Source organism: Phyllobates terribilis, unplaced genomic scaffold (assembly GCF_046119375.1).
Source record: "Phyllobates terribilis strain yellow unplaced genomic scaffold, ASM4611937v1 Scaffold_12__6_contigs__length_324123572, whole genome shotgun sequence".
Classification (NCBI taxonomy): domain Eukaryota; kingdom Metazoa; phylum Chordata; class Amphibia; order Anura; family Dendrobatidae; genus Phyllobates; species Phyllobates terribilis.
In genome coordinates, this window is record NW_027362772.1 from 90,813,943 (window position 1) to 90,832,008 (window position 18,066).

An 18,066-nucleotide genomic window follows, 5' to 3' on the forward strand; every position below is an offset into this window, starting at 1 on the left:
GCGAAGGCTTCCCAGAATCGAATCTGACTTTATAGGGATGGCGTCCAAGATACAGAAAAGTTTTTGAACTCTCAGTATTTGAAGCGTCCTGCTTGCTGTCAGTAAATGGAAACCTTCACTGCATTCAACAGCTGGAAATCTGCCCTGACTGAATACTTGTCCTCGCTGATCCTAAGCTCCATCTTTCGTGCTGTTAACGAGCGCCGATCGGTTATATAAACGTTAGCAGGTGCCTTTTCTGGCCTTTTTCCCAGGACCATGTGCTGCCGAAAACAATGGTTGTAGTTCTGCAATGACGGTAAAAACCCGCAAGACGAGAGTGTGAACGCCGCCTGAACGATCCAGACACCCGACTAACCAGCATTCTGCTCCTTCATCAGATGATTGTCGGCATGGTTACATGGGGCTGATAATTGGCAGCCAGCGTCCCACTAACGAGCAATTATTCATCTATGTAACTGGATGATTTCTTGCACTGTTCCATTGTAACGAGTCATCAGCTGTGTGCAGGACTATAAGGCTGGAGAAACTAATTATACAATGAATAGGCTTTATGTCCATGAGACTGGAGCAGTCCGGTGGTGTCCAGGGGGCTGGAGGGGCGGCCATCTTTGCTCCTAGCAGCCCCCCCCCCCCCGCATCTCATTGACCCTGAGTTGAGGAATGCACAGATCTCCATGACAATGGCCCAGTATGGCGGCCCCCGCTGAGCTGCCGCCTTCTCCTTGCCATTGACATAATCATTTTTCCTTTCCCTCCGCCGTTTCCTGTGTCTGCAGCTCTGCGAGTTATTTGAGCTCAGGAAAGAAAGGTCTGAATCCGATCTTATTAAGACCCCCGTTACCAGGAGCCGGGCCCGCTGCCAGAGACCCCGCGACCCGTATGTGGGGGTGAGGCCTAGCTGCAGGTTTCCATGACGAGATGGAGGGGTCGAGGCCCACGCCGCCGTGTCCCCCTCATTCCTATCGCAGTGAATCACCTCCATGGTGGAGAGCCGCGGCTCGATGGCTTTACCAGACTTTCCTCACACTTCATTATCAGTCGCGATTCCCACATAAATGGTTTCACAAGACCCCAATTAAATATGTCCGCCGCGTGTGAACCGCGCTAAACGAACGTGTGGAACTGCAACCAAGAATCGCAGGGGCTAAAGCAGCTGGCGGGGGGATATTAGATGAACGTCCGCCGAAACGTCTGACTTCTGCAGTGTCTTCTCCAATGTCCTCATGACAACACTTCCTGCCCCATGCTCGGGCCTTGTTCAGTCTGATCATTAGCTCTGTAGACAAGTGACAACGACTAAGGCGCTATAATGATGGCCACGGCTGTCAGCTACTCCGAGAACAGCATTGGATAAGATGACGGATTGTCGCTGACCGACGGGAGAAGTACGGCGCTCAGGATGGTTTCCTGCCACTGTCGGGCTCGGCCGCCCTGGCGCTCAGGATGGGCTTGGCCGCCCTGGCGCTCAGGATGGTTTCCTGCCACTGTCGGGCTCGGCCGCCCTGGCGCTCAGGATGGTTTCCTGCCACTGTCGGGCTCGGCCGCCCTGGCGCTCAGGATGGTTTCCTGCCACTGTCGGGCTCGGCCGCCCTGGCGCTCAGGATGGTTTCCTGCCACTGTCGGGCTCGGCCGCCCTGGCGCTCAGGATGGTTTCCTGCCACTGTCAGGCTCGGCCGCCCTGGCGCTCAGGATGGTTTCCTGCCACTGTCGGGCTCGGCCGCCCTGGCGCTCAGGATGGTTTCCTGCCACTGTCTGGCTCAGCCGCCCTGGCGCTCAGGATGGTTTCCTGCCACTGTCGGGCTCAGCCGCCCTGGCGCTCAGGATGGTTTCCTGCCACTGTCGGGCTCAGCCGCCCTGGCGCTCAGGATGGTTTCCTGCTACTGTCGGGCTCAGCCGCCCTGGCACTCAGGATGGTTTCCTGCCACTGTCGGGCTCAGCCGCCCTGGCGCTCAGGATGGTTTCCTGCCACTGTCGGGCTCAGCCGCCCTGGCGCTCAGGATGGTTTCCTGCCACTGTCGGACTCAGCCTCCCTGGCGCTCAGGATGGTTTCCTGCCACTGTCGGGCTCAGCCGCCCTGGCGCTCAGGATGGTTTCCTGCCACTGTCGGGCTCAGCCGCCCTGGCGCTCAGGATGGTTTCCTGCCACTGTCGGGCTCAGCCGCCCTGGCGCTCAGGATGGTTTCCTGCCACTGTCGGGCTCAGCCGCCCTGGCACTCAGGATGGTTTCCTGCCACTGTCGGACTCAGCCGTCCTGGCGCTCAGGATGGTTTCCTGCTACTGTCGGGCTCAGCCGCCCTGGCACTCAGGATGGTTTCCTGCCACTGTCGGGCTCAGCCGCCCTGGCACTCAGGATGGTTTCCTAGGCATCTGGCCACCGCAGGGACCCATTGTAAAGAAAAGTATTTTTACAGTTGCTAACTGTATGGAAAGTGCTAACTTCTGAGCTTTCCTATATGATTAAAGGAACGGTTTACAGAAGCGCGGAGGCTGCAAGAGCTCAGCTGTAGGCCCCGCTTCATCAGGAGTGACGTGATCGCCGGAGGACATGCTCCACAGTCTGTACGCCGCGGCTGCAAGTGTGCGCCAGTCAGGGGCCGCCGTACATTTCTGTTGTAACTCACGTCACGTTTGTGGCGCAATTGATGATGAATTTGTTGGATGCACATGGCTCCGTTCCCCCCACACCCCTCCTGCCAAGCTCCTCCAAGTTGTCGTAAACCTGAAGTTGCAAAAATTTTGGAACTGCAATAAAAAATAATTACAGCAGTTTAACAACAGAAAAGTGTTTGTAAATCGCCCCAACTGGTGAATGGGGTCTAAGGGAGGCGCTCCGGACGCTGTCGGCTGCGGTCACAGATGCAGACCTACTGCCCTACAGGACATTGCAGATCCTAAACCACATGTGAAGGGGACAGACTTTCTTCTGGTCACAAGTCTTATAAGATTCTTTGTGCTGAGCAGCCAAAGTTGTAGTGGAGCCTAAACTCGGATCTGCTGCGGTGCAGGGACGGAGGACGGAGGAGCAGAGCTCTGGCGCTGTACACTCGGGTGCGTTCGGTGTCTCTCTGGGCCGGGTGCTATCGCTTCTGTAATCAAGCGATGAGACCTGGATCCATAATTATCCTTAATAAGGTGAAATAACCTATTAGGGTTTTTGTCACACGGTTCTGGACGCCAGCTGCGTCATATCCGAGTCATGTGACTAATTGCTGCTGTTAACATGAATGGAACTCGCAGTCAGAAGGTTTATTACATGACGGAGATATAATTACAGGCTCGTTATACTTTTATTTGCCTCTAGATTGTTCTCCTTCCTCCTTTAGCAGATGACAGAGATCAGACGGCATTCCAGCAGGACATAAATAACCGTGGCCCCGGGCCCCGAGGCTGCGCTGACTGTGGGAGTGCTCCTCTCTGTATAGCATACATCATGACAAAGCAATGTGCCGCTGTGAACTCCAGGAGGCGGCCGGGATCAGAAGCGGTGGGATCAGAGACGCTGGGATCAGAAGAGGCTGGATCGGAGACTTCGAGAGCAGAGGCAGCGGGATCAGAGACTCCGGGATCAGAAGAGGCTGGATCAAAGACTTCGAGATCAGAGGCAGCGGGATCAGAGACGCCGGGATCAGAGGCAGCGGGATAAGAAGAGGCTGGATCGGAGACTTCGAGATCAGAGGCAGCGGGATCAAAGATGCTGGGATCAGAAAAGGCTGGATCGGAGACGCCGGGATCAGAGATGCTGGTGTCAGAAGAGGCAGGATCGGAGACGCCGGGATCAGAGACGCCGGAATCAGAGACGCCGGGATCAGAGACGCCGGAATCAGAGACGCCGGGATCAGAGACGCCGGGATCAGAGACGCCGGGATCAGAGATGCCGGGATCAGAAGAGGCTGGATCGGAGACTTCGAGATCAGAGGCAGCGGGATCAAAGATGCTGGGATCAGAAAAGGCTGGATCGGAGACACCGGGATCAGAGATGCTGGTATCAGAAGAGGCAGGATCGGAGATGCCGGGATCAGAGACGCTGGGATCAGAGACGCCGGGATCAGAGGCAGCGGGATAAGAAGAAGCTGGATTGGAGACGCCGGGATCAGAGATACTGGTATCAGAAGAGGCAGGATCGGAGATGCCGGGATCAGAGATGCCAGGATCAGAGACACCGAGATCAGAGGCAGTGGGATAAGAAGAGGCTGGATTGGAGACGCCAGGATCAGAGATGCTGGTATCAGAAGAGGCAGGATCGGAGACGCCAGGATCAGAGATGCTGGTATCAGAAGAGGCAGGATCGGAGATGCCGGGATCAGAGACGCCAGGATCAGAGACACCGAGATCAGAGGCAGCGGGATCAGAGGCAGCTGGATCGGAGACGCCGGGATCAGAGATGCTGGTATCAGAAGAGGCAGGATCGGAGACTTCGAGATCAGAGGCAGCGGGATCAAAGATGCTGGGATCAGAAGAGGCTGGATCGGAGACTTCGAGATCAGAGGCAGCGGGATCAAAGATGCTGGGATCAGAAAAGGCTGGATCGGAGACACCGGGATCAGAGATGCTGGTATCAGAAGAGGCAGGATCGGAGATGCCGGAATCAGAGATGCTGGTATCAGAAGAGGCAGGATCGGAGACGCCGGGATCAGAGACGCCGGGATCAGAGACGCTGGGATCAGAGGCAGCGGGATAAGAAGAAGCTAGATCGGAGATAACGGGATCAGAAATGCTGGTGTCAGAAGAGGCAGGATCGGAGATGCCGGAATCAGAGATGCTGGTATCAGAAGAGGCAGGATCGGAGATGCCGGAATCAGAGATGCTGGTATCAGAAGAGGCAGGATCGGAGACGCCGGGATCAGAGACGCCGGGATCAGAGGCAGCGGGATAAGAAGAAGCTGGATCGGAGATAACGGGATCAGAAATGCTGGTGTCAGAAGAGGCAGGATCGGAGATGCCGGAATCAGAGATGCTGGTATCAGAAGAGGCAGGATCGGAGATGCCGGGATCAGAGACGCCGGGATCAGAGACGCCGGGATAATAAGAGGCTGGATCGGAGATGCCGGGATCAGATATGCTGGTATCAGAAGAGGCAGGATCGGAGATGCCGGGATCAGAGACGCCAGGATCAGAGACACCGCGATCAGAGGCAGCGGGATCAGAGGCAGCTGGATCGGAGACGCCGGGATCAGAGATGCTGGTATCAGAAGAGGCAGGATCGGAGACTTCGAGATCAGAGGCAGCGGGATCAAAGATGCTGGGATCAGAAGAGGCTGGATCGGAGACTTCGAGATCAGAGGCAGCGGGATCAAAGATGCTGGGATCAGAAAAGGCTGGATCGGAGACACCGGGATCAGAGATGCTGGTATCAGAAGAGGCAGGATCGGAGATGCCGGAATCAGAGATGCTGGTATCAGAAGAGGCAGGATCGGAGACGCCGGGATCAGAGACGCCGGGATCAGAGACGCCGGGATCAGAGGCAGCGGGATAAGAAGAAGCTGGATCGGAGATAACGGGATCAGAAATGCTGGTGTCAGAAGAGGCAGGATCGGAGATGCCGGAATCAGAGATGCTGGTATCAGAAGAGGCAGGATCGGAGATGCCGGGATCAGAGACGCCGGGATCAGAGACGCCGGGATAATAAGAGGCTGGATCGGAGATGCCGGGATCAGATATGCTGGTATCAGAAGAGGCAGGATCGGAGATGCCGGGATCAGAGACGCCAGGATCAGAGACACCGCGATCAGAGGCAGCGGGATCAGAGGCAGCTGGATCGGAGACGCCGGGATCAGAGATGCTGGTATCAGAAGAGGCAGGATCGGAGACTTCGAGATCAGAGGCAGCGGGATCAAAGATGCTGGGATCAGAAGAGGCTGGATCGGAGACTTCGAGATCAGAGGCAGCGGGATCAAAGATGCTGGGATCAGAAAAGGCTGGATCGGAGACACCGGGATCAGAGATGCTGGTATCAGAAGAGGCAGGATCGGAGATGCCGGAATCAGAGATGCTGGTATCAGAAGAGGCAGGATCGGAGACGCCGGGATCAGAGATGCCGGGATCAGAGACGCCGGGATCAGAGGCAGCGGGATAAGAAGAAGCTGGATCGGAGATAACGGGATCAGAAATGCTGGTGTCAGAAGAGGCAGGATCGGAGATGCCGGAATCAGAGATGCTGGTATCAGAAGAGGCAGGATCGGAGATGCCGGAATCAGAGATGCTGGTATCAGAAGAGGCAGGATCGGAGACGCCGGGATCAGAGGCAGCGGGATAAGAAGAAGCTGGATCGGAGATAACGGGATCAGAAATGCTGGTGTCAGAAGAGGCAGGATCGGAGATGCCGGAATCAGAGATGCTGGTATCAGAAGAGGCAGGATCGGAGATGCCGGGATCAGAGACGCCGGGATCAGAGACGCCGGGATAATAAGAGGCTGGATCGGAGATGCCGGGATCAGAGATGCTGGTATCAGAAGAGGCTGGATCGGAGATGCCAGGATCAGAGATGCTGGTATCAGAAGAGGCAGGATCGGAGATGCCGGGATCAGAGACGCCAGGATCAGAGACACGGGGATCAGAGGCAGCGGGATCAGAGGCAGCGGGATAAGAAGAGGCTGGATTGGAGACGCCGGAATCAGAGATGCTGGTATCAGAAGAGGCAGGATCGGAGATGCCGGGATCAGAGACGCCGGGATCAGAGACACCAGGATCAGAGGCAGTTGGATAAGAAGAGGCTGGATCGGAGAAGCCGGGATCAGAGACACCGGGATAGGGGACACCAGGATCAGAAGCGGCGGGATCAGAGACGCTGGGATCAGAAGAGGCAGGATCAGAGGTGCCAGGATCACACCATGCCATCATATAATAGTTTTTCACACAAATTTCCTTCTCGCAGCAAATCCTCAGTGAAGTTGGGGATTATTTCTGTATGGCCCTGTGGCAGCTGTAATAGCCGTCAGTCACCCACCTCTTCTAGGCCCCAGAACATTTAATCTCTGCAGCCGCTATCGGAGAATGTAGTGATTGTAACGAGTCACATTAGGTACTGTGTGGTCAGCCTCTGAGGCAGCTGCAATGGCCTCATCCTACTGACTCCACTTTTTCTGGAACAGAGAACTAAAAAAAAAAATAAAAGTAAAATTTTTGACCAAAACAGGACGACAAGGACACAGTATCTGCTCATGTGATTTTGTCAGGACCTGGTCGTCTGAGGGCATCATGTGACAAGTGCAGCTGATACCAGAGAGAATCGCTGCGCACTGAGATCGATTTTTTTCACTCAAACACTGGAATTGTGAAACGGCAAAAATCTAAACATGAGTGGCCGATTCTTCCTTCCCGTGTTTCTGCAGATGGCGCACAGGGGTCGCTGCTCTGCACAACATAAAGATAGAAAAAATCTATCTCATTAAAAGTAAAAAGTCAAATGTTAATCTCCAACGGCACAAAGAAAAGTAATGAATTTGGTTTTATTCTCCGATAAGACCCCCGAGTACAATCACAGTAAATGTGCGACATTTCGAAAATCTCAAATGATGAATTAGGCAAAAACATCTGGAGAACCAAAACCCCGGCAGTAATGGCGAAGAAGAAAAAGCGATGACAGCGGGAAAAGGCGACTAAAAAAGACGCATTAAATAATGACTGAGGCGCAAATAAAGTTACGATGAGAACCATTGTTACCCCAGAAAACGGCCACAAAACAGCAATTAGTGGGGGGCTACACGGACCTTACTCCCACTATGCGCCCGAGTCACACGGGCCATACTACCGCTATGTACCCGGGTCACACGGGCCGTACTACCGCTATGCGCCCGGGTCACACGGACCTTACTCCCGCTATGCTCCCGGGTCACGCGGGCCGTACTACCGCTATGTACCCGGGTCACGCGGGCCTTACTCCCGCTATGCGCCCGGGTCACACGGGCCTTACTCCCGCTATGCGCCCGGGTCACGCGGGCCGTACTACCGCTATGCACCCGGGTCACGCGGGCCTTACTCCCGCTATGCGCCCGGGTCACACGGGCTTTACTCCCGCTATGCGCCCGGGTCACGCGGGCCGTACTACCGCTATGCGCCCGGGTCACGCGGGCCATACTCCCGCTATGTACCCGGGTCACGCGGGCCTTACTCCCACTATGCACCCGGGTCACGCGGGCCGTACTACCGCTATGCGCCCGGGTCACGCGGGCCATACTCCCGCTATGTACCCGGGTCACGCAGGCCTTACTCCCACTATGCACCCGGGTCACACGGGCCTTACTCCCGCTATGCGCCCGGGTCACGCGGGCCGTACTACCGCTATGCACCCGGGTCACGCGGGCCTTACTCCCGCTATGCGCCCGGGTCACACGGGCTTTACTCCCGCTATGCGCCCGGGTCACGCGGGCCATACTCCCGCTATGTACCCGGGTCACACGGGCCTTACTCCCACTATGCACCCGGGTCACACGGGCCTTACTCCCACTATGCACCCGGGTCACGCAGGCCGTACTACCGCTATGTACCCGGGTCACACGGGCCGTACTGCCGTTATGTACCGGGGTCCCATGAGCCGTACTGCTGCTATGTACCCGGGTCACACGGGCCTTACTCCCACTATGCGCCCGGGTCACACGGGCCGTACTACCGCTATGTACCCGGGTCACACGGGCCGTACTGCCATTATGTACCTGGGTCCCATGAGCCGTACTGCTGCTATGTACCCGGGTCACACGGGCCTTACTCCCACTATGCGCCCGGGTCACACAGGCCTTACTCCCACTATGCACCCGGGTCACACGGGCCTTACTCCCACTATGCACCCGGGTCACACGGGCCTTACTCCCACTATGCGCCCGGGTCACACGGGCCTTACTCCCACTATGCGCCCGGGTCACACGGGCCTTACTCCCGCTATGCGCCCGGGTCACACGGGCCTTACTCCCGCTATGCGCCCGGGTCACACGGGCCTTACTCCCGCTATGCGCCCGGGTCACGCGGGCCGTACTACCGCTATGTACCCGGGTCACACGGGCCTTACTCCCACTATGCACCCGGGTCACGCGGGCCTTACTCCCACTATTCACCCGGGTCACGCGGGCCGTACTACCGCTATGTACCCGGGTCACACGGGCCGTACTGCCGTTATGTACCTGGGTCCCATGAGCCGTACTGCTGCTATGTACCCAGGTCACACGGGCCTTACTCCCACTATGCGCCCGGGTCACACGGGCCGTACTACCGCTATGTACCCGGGTCACACGGGCCTTACTCCCGCTATGCACCCGGGTTACACGGGCCTTACTCCCGCTATGCACCCGGGTTACACGGGCCTTACTCCCGCTATGTACCCGAGTCACACGGGCCGTACTGCCGTTAATGTACCTGGGTCCCATGAGCCGTACTGCTGCTATGTACCCGGGTCCCACGGGCCTTACTCCCGCTATGTACCCGGGTCACACAGGCCTTACTCCCGCTATGTACCCGGGTCACACAGGCCTTACTCCCGCTATGCGCCCGGGTCACATGGGCCTTACTCCCGCTATGTACCCCGGTCACACGGGCCTTACTCCCGCTATGTACCCGGGTCACACGGGCCTTACTCCCACTATGTACCCGGGTCACTCGGGCCTTACTCCCGCTATGTACCCGGGTCACACGGGCCTTACTCCCGCTATGTACCCGGGTCACTCGGGCCTTACTCCCGCTATGTACCCCGGTCACACGGGCCTTACTCCCGCTATGTACCCGGGTCACACGGGCCTTACTCCCGCTATGTACCCGGGTCCCATGGGCCGTACTGCTGCTATGTACCCGGATCCCACAGGCCGTACTGCTGCTATGTACCCGGGTCACACAGGCCTTACTCCCGCTATGTACCCGGGTCACACGGGCCTTACTCCCGCTATGTACCCGGGTCACACAGGCCTTACTCCCGCTATGTACCCGGGTCACACAGGCCTTACTCCCGCTATGTACCCGGGTCCCATGGGCCGTACTGCTGCTATGTACCCGGATCCCACAGGCCGTACTGCTGCTATGTACCCGGGTCACACAGGCCTTACTCCCGCTATGTACCCGGGTCACACGGGCCTTACTCCCGCTATGTACCCGGGTCACACAGGCCTTACTCCCGCTATGTACCCGGGTCACACAGGCCTTACTCCCGCTATGCACCCGAGTCACACGGGCTTTACTCCCGCTAAGTACCGAGGTCACACGGGCCGTACTGCTGCTATGTACCCGGGTCCCACGGGCCGTACTGCTGCTATGTACCCGGGTCACACGGGCCTTACTCCCGCTATGCGCCCGGGCCTTACTTCCGCTATGTACCCGGGTCACATGGGCCTTACTCCCGCTATGTACCCCGGTCACACGTCACACGGGCCTTATTCCCGCTATGTACCCGGGTCACACGGGCCTTACTCCCGCTATGTACCCGGGTCACATGGGCCTTACTCCCGCTATGTACCCCGGTCACACAGGCCTTATTCCCGCTATGTACCCGGGTCACACGGGCCTTACTCCCACTATGTACCCGGGTCGCTCGGGCCTTACTCCCACTATGTACCCGGGTCACACGGGCCTTACTCCCGCTATGTACGCGGGTCACATGGGCCTTACTCCCGCTATGTACCCGGGTCACACGGGCCTTACTCCCGCTATGCACCCGGGTCCCACGGGCCTTACTCCCGCTATGTACCCGGGTCCCACGGGCTGTACTGCTGCTATGTACCCGCGTCCCACGGGCCTTACTGCTGCTATGTACCCGGGTCCCACGGGCCTTACTCCAGCTCTGCCCAGGTCAGTATATGGCCTATACTAATCCCAGCACAAGGAAGGGTTATTGCGCCCCACAATACACGTTTTCTGCGCAGTGACCCCCTTCATGGCCCCATTCGCTGTGCACACTGATAATCAGGTGGGACTATCCCTATTCATCCTGAGACTTCTGATTCATGAATGGAATTCCAGATCTGCAGTGTCGACTGACACGTACAGCAGCCTGGACAGCAGCTGACACTTCACACTGGCTGCACTTTTACACAGTCACATTTGTGAAATTACTAGAAAAATGAGAGCTAAAAAATAAATGAAAAAGTCTAAAAGACGACGTTCTCGTCAGGCAGGTTCCAGTAAATGAGGCGGAACAGGGAGGCCCAGTGCCGGAGACGAGGCGCCAAGTCTGTGTACGGACCGTGCCCTATATATGTAGGGGGCAGCGAGGAAATCCCCCCTACATCATCCAGGAAGTAAATATATGGTGGGGGAAGGGGGGCATGGACCCCAGGAGGCCGCAGCAGCCACATAGGCCGGGATAACGGGGATACAGTAGGGGAAAACCCTGCCAGTGGCAAAACTCCTCCTGTGCATGGGGGGCCGCAGTCTGTCAGGGCGAAACCCTTGTACCGCCATGGGATCGGGGTGCGGGGAGGACAGCAAGCTCCGGGCCAGAAGGGTGTAAACGCTCACAAAACTGCGCCAAAGGGAGCTGCACTAGGAGTTTTGCAGTGAGGCCCAGTCAGTAGAATATTGACCTAAACTGATGGGTGTACAAACTTATCTCAGCTGGGATCACACCTGCCCTAAAGGAATCTGAGGGTCCGGGTGTGAAGAGGAGTCTGTGCGGCATGTGGAGACCCCCACCCCCATATAACACCGTGATGATGGCCTTATTGCCGGGCAATTTGTGAGCCGGCACAATGGTCTGAGGAAGTGGCCACATGCCCGGCTGCTACGGAGCTGCCTCCTGCCCAGTAACAGGTCCATGTGAACAGTCCTTTATGGCTCCTGTAAGGTGCAGGCCTCTCCCCCTCCCCCAGCAAATGCCTCTGTTCAGTAATTACCCCCCACCATTATCTCCTCTCATCTCCTCTCCTGGGGTCTTTGATGGAGATTTTTATGGGTCTTTTTTGTTCCTTTTATCTTACTGATTACAGATGCAGAATCCTGGACCAGGGTGGCTGGTGGCTCCAGAAGTCGAGGGGTTAACTGGGAGCTGGGCCGCGCCATTGGCATCAGGTCGGCAATTATTTTCTAATCTGCTTTCACCATAAGTCCTGATCTCTATATTGACCAATCACAGAACTGAAGGAGCGTGACACCGACCGCCATAGGTGTATGAGGGGCCACATCACAGTGCAGGCAGCACGGGGGGCACATGATACTATTATGTGCCACCTTACCCCAGTCTATAACATAAGGTCGATGCCAGCAATCGTCCACTTATATGATTACTTGCTATTCAGAAGCCTCAGGAAGCCTGGTGGCCGCCGCTGGAGCTGTACTGGTGGCCGCCGCTGGAGCTGTACTGGTGGCAGCATTGGTTGTGCGTAGGATTTAGAGAGGAAATTTGGAAGACCCCCCCCCCCATCTCCCTGCCTCTGTGTGTCGTAACAAGTTGGAGGGTTTAGGGGTGTACGATTCCCACGAGACCCCCAGTGGGGGAGCAGACGAGGTACGCAGCTGACACGGGGCTGATTGAAGAGCTCAACCTGCGGAGAAAGAAGGCTTCATTCCAGCACAAATCCTCCCCCAGAGAACAATGGGAGAGTGATGGATGGGACAGGTGGAGGCTGCTCAATCACAGACGCGACGCCCCCCGCTGGGCACACGAGACGAGGACCCTGGTGCCAGCAGCTGGAGGGAGCGCTCCATCTTGGTGGCCAGTGGCAGGCGGCCGGACCACTGGTGGTGGCATTTACCTCCGCCGGGTCTCCTGCCCAAAGACCGCCTGATGACCAGTAAGTAATGTCTACAGACTATGACACAGCTTCTCCCCTACCATCCAGTCTGGGGGCACCAGAGTCAAGGTGGAGGCTCCCCGCGTTTAGGGCCACGGTCAGGTTGAAGGCTCCCCACATTTAGGGCCATGGTTAGGGTGGAGGCCTGGGTGTCGTCCACCACGAGGGTCTCCATTATAAAGAGCGTATACCACTTGCTATTGTTCTCGTTATAAGAATATGCAACTTGCTGCACGTTTCTTTAGACTTTGCGGTATACAGAGCGACCTCCATCTTGTGGGTGGCAGCTTCTGCCGTACACCGCAGACGGTGTGATTTTCTCGAGGGATTGCTGGAGAAGTTTCTTCTTGTTGACTTTCTGGCAGGAGAACATTTGGGTTCGGTGATGGCCTCCAGCTCATGTGTTTTACACGAGGAGGAAACCGCCGTGTAACGAGACTCGATCGTCGGAGCCAACAAGACTCAGACAGGGAAGGGACTGCAGAGATCAGTGCTGGGACTTCTAGTACTGCACTCACTGACAGCGCAGCTCTCCTCCGTGGGCTCTACACTTTAGCCTTTACCATTTTCCTTTTTGTAGCCTCAGTGTTTATTCCACAGTAGACCGGCCAGCGCGTCATCCACACCCACCCTGGTACAAGATAGGACAAATGCTACTGAAAATTGGCAGCAGAAGAGACTTGCCATACAGATGGCCATATAGAAACAGGAGGAGGAATAACATTCTGTTTTCCTACTGAACTCTGTACAACGCTGTAGAATATGTGAGCGCTATATAATCATCAGGAATGATAACTATTCACATGCAGATACACCCGAGGAAGGCAGCGCCATAGTGTTCTCCGCTGCCCCCAGTGGTGAATGCGACGCAAGACATCACTTCCTGCTCCATCAGGGGTCTTTACTATCTCCCCCTCACATCATATTTTCCAGTTTAAAATCATAATGATGACCCCCCCCCCCATTCCCCTCACAGTAACGACAAATCTGGCTCTAAAGGGTTAATGTCAGGAAGGGCTCAGATAGGACCAAAGCTGCCCCCTTCTGGCAGTGTCAGGTACTGCAATATGCTCAGATTCATTGCCAGATGAGGACCTTGCCAAGAACAGGGAGGGCACTAACAACAAGGAGCCCGGCCGTGACCAATGCCCCCCCCCATGACAAGGAGCTCGGCCGTGACCAATGCCCCCCCCCCCCCCCATGACAAGGAGCTCGGCCGTGACCAATGCCCCCCCCCCCCATGACAAGGAGCTCGGCCGTGACCAATGCCCCCCCCCCCCATGACGATGAGCTCGGCCGTGACCAGTGCCCCCCCCCCATGACGATGAGCTCGGCAGTGACCAATGCCCCCCCCCATGACGATGAGCTCGGCCGTGACCAATGCCCCCCCCCATGACGATGAGCTCGGCCGTGACCAATGCCCCCCCCCCCATCCATGACGATGAGCTCGGCCGTGACCAATGCCCCCCCCCCCATGACATGGAGCTCGGCCGTGACCAATGCCCCCCCCCCCCCCCATGACGATGAGCTCGGCCGTGACCAATGCCCCCCCCATGATGAGGAGCTCGGCCGTGACCAATGCCCCCCCCATGACGATGAGCTCGGCCGTGACCAATGCCCCCCCCATGACGATGAGCTCGGCCGTGACCAGTGCCCCCCCCATGACGATGAGCTCGGCCGTGACCAGTGCCCCCCCCCCCATGACGATGAGCTCGGCCGTGACCAGTGCCCCCCCCCCATGACGATGAGCTCGGCTGTGACCAGTGCCCCCCCCCCCCATGACGATGAGCTCGGCCGTGACCAATGCCCCCCCCCCCCATGACGATGAGCTCGGCCGTGACCAATGCCCCCCCCCCCATGACAAGGAGCTCGGCCGTGACCAATGCCCCCCCCATGACGATGAGCTCGGCCGTGACCAATGCCCCCCCCATGACGATGAGCTCGGCCGTGACCAATGCCCCCCCCATGACGATGAGCTCGGCCGTGTCCAATGCCCCCCCCATGACGATGAGCTCGGCCGTGACCAATGCCCCCCCCCATGACGATGAGCTCGACCGTGACCAATGCCCCCCCCATGACGATGAGCTCGGCCGTGTCCAATGCCCCCCCCATGACGATGAGCTCGGCCGTGACCAGTGCCCCCCCCCCCATGACGATGAGCTCGGCCGTGACCAATGCCCCCCCCCCCCATGACGAGGAGCTCGGCAGTGACCAATGCCCCCCCCCCCATGACGATGAGCTCGGCAGTGACCAATGCCCCCCCCCCCCCCCCCATGACGATGAGCTCGGCAGTGACCAATGCTCCCCCCATGACGAGGAGCTCGGCAGTGACCAATGCCCCCCCATGATGAGGAGCTCCCTAATATCGGGACACAGTGACTTGCATTGTTAAGGTCTGTGGTTTGTCCTAAACTTGATGGTTAACAATAAGCAATTTACTCTTCATTAGTAGTGACCCATCAGAAATCTGCCGAAACCCATGTCGGGGAAGGCTGTAGCCCACTGTGCAGTGTTGGGACCACCATTACTCTCAAGAAGAAGAAGAGCGTCCGACAATCATCTCTGTAAAATACTTTTATTTCACACATCAATAAGACACATAAAAGACGACGGGAACAAAACACTCTGATGTCTCAGGAACTGCACTTAACGTCCCAGATACAAGGGTCCTGATAGGGCATATCCACCATTGTAGAGACATACAAGTCAGTGCATCCACCATTGTAGAGACATACAAGTCAGTGCATCCACCATTGTAGAGACATCCAAGTCAGTGCATCCACCATTGTAGAGACATCCAAGTCAGTGCATCCACCATTGTAGAGACATCCAAGTCAGTGCATCCACCATTGTAGAGACATCCAAGTCACTGCATCCACCATTGTAGAGACATCCAAGTCACTGCATCCACCACTGTAGAGACATCCAAGTCACTGCATCCACCACTGTAGAGACATCCAAGTCAGTGCATCCACCATTGTAGAGACATCCAAGTCACTGCATCCACCATTGTAGAGACATCCAAGTCACTGCATCCACCATTGTAGAGACATACAAGTCACTGGATCCACCATTGTAGAGACATACAAGTCACTGCATCCACCATTGTAGAGACATACAAGTCACTGGATCCACCATTGTATAGACATACAAGTCACTGCATCCACCATTGTAGAGACATACAAGTCACTGCATCCACCATTGTAGAGACATACAAGTCACTGGATCCACCATTGTAGAGACATACAAGTCACTGCATCCACCATTGTAGAGACATACAAGTCACTGGATCCACCATTGTAGAGACATACAAGTCACTGGATCCACCATTGTAGAGACATACAAGTCACTGCATCCACCATTGTAGAGACATACACGTCAGTGCATCCACCATTGTAGAGACATACAAGTCAGTGCATCCACCATTGTAGAGACATACAAGTCAGTGCATCCAAGCACCGTACGGACATTGATGGAGGCAGGGAAAGGGGGCCGCGCTGCAGATCAGTCAACAGGTTTGGGGTAAAAGATACTGAAAAAGTGAAAAGTCCGAGAGACGTGGACACCTCCAGCCCGGTCCTGCTCCCGACAACGGACAGACATTGTAATGTTTGGCCTCGGTATACAGCTCATGTATGGGCAGACATTGTGATGTTCGGCCTCGGCCCCAGGAGCAGATTTTCCAGTTTATCTTAAATCCTACAAAGCAGAATCAGAGACAGGTGATATTGATGGTGGTGAAGGTCACTGACCCCCCGCGCTGCCCCGATCGATGGCTCAGAACAATCCTATAACGTCCCGTCCATCACTAGGACAGTATCATTAGTCAGCGTAGACTCTATATTATGGCTGTTACACACTGTACAATGTCCGGATGTCACAACCGCAGATCTGATCACTATAAAACTATTCACCATTAACACTGCTGAAAATGGAGAATCCTAGATCCAAAGACTGTAGAGATAATGACAGAGGGTCAACGGATAAAGGAAAAGCTCCACCATCGTCACCAATAGAAATCTGCGCTCTGAGCATTTATCCAGACGATTGTAAAGCCGTAAATCATCTGTTATCATCGGTGGAGGGGCAGCAATGGCGCAGAATCACGGGCAGAGCGGCCATCACCCACGGCTGGATGACCGGGAGCAGTCGTGTCCAGGTGTCTTTTATTGGGTTCTATTAAAAGGGATAACTAAAAAGTGACAGGAGACTCATTGTATCCCCCCACCATACAGACCACCATTACATTCCTGTATACTATGCAGCCATTGTACAGGACTGTCCACCTGCTCCCCCAGTATACAGCTGCCTACAGATCTGAGGAAGGGTCAGGTGTGTAACAGGGGCTGCTCTGACATAACGCTGGGAACGGCTATTAACACAGGACACTTCACCAGTTGTCATCAGAAATGTATTACTGGCGAGGAGGCTGGAGGTTGGGGGGTGGAAATGTGCGCCATTATCCCAGGGAACAGTGGAGGAGGCAGCGGCAGCGTGCGCCATATCCCAGGGAACAGTGGAGGAGGCAGCGGCAGCGTGCGCCATATCCCAGGGAACAGTGGAGGAGGCAGCGTCAGCTCCCAGGGAACAGTGGAGGAGGCAGCGTCAGATCCCAGGGAACAGTGGAGGAGGCAGCGTCAGCTCCCAGGGAACAGTGGAGGAGGCAGCGTCAGCGTGCGCCATATCCCAGGGAACAGTGGAGGGGGGAGCGTCAGCGTGCGCCATATCCCAGGGAACAGTGGAGGAAGCAGCGTCAGCGTGTGCCATATCCCAGGGAATACATTGCGGAGGAGGAGATGGCAGCGTGCGCCATATCCCAGGGAACAGTAGAGGAGGCTGCGTCGGTGTGCGCCATATTGCAGGGAATGGTGGAGGAGGCAGCGTCAGCATGCGCCATATCTCAGGGAAAACATTGCGTGGGCGTCAGCGTGCGCCATATCCCAGGGAATACATTGCGTGGGCGTCAGCGTGCGCCATATCCCAGGGAACAGTGGTGGAGACTGCGTCAGCTCTCAGGGAACAGTGGAGGAGGCAGCGTCAGCGTGCGCCATATCCCAGGGAACAGTGGAGGAGGCTGCGTCGGTGTGTGCCATATCCCAGGGAATACATTGCGGAGGAGGAGATGGCAGCGTGCGCCATATCCCAGGGAACAGTAGAGGAGGCTGCGTCGGTGTGCGCCATATTGCAGGGAATGGTGGAGGAGGCAGCGTCAGCATGCGCCATATCTCAGGGAAAACATTGCGTGGGCGTCAGCGTGCGCCATATCCCAGGGAATACGTTGCGTGGGCGTCAGCGTGCGCCATATCCCAGGGAACAGTGGAGGAGACTGCGTCAGCTCTCAGGGAACAGTGGAGGAGGCAGCG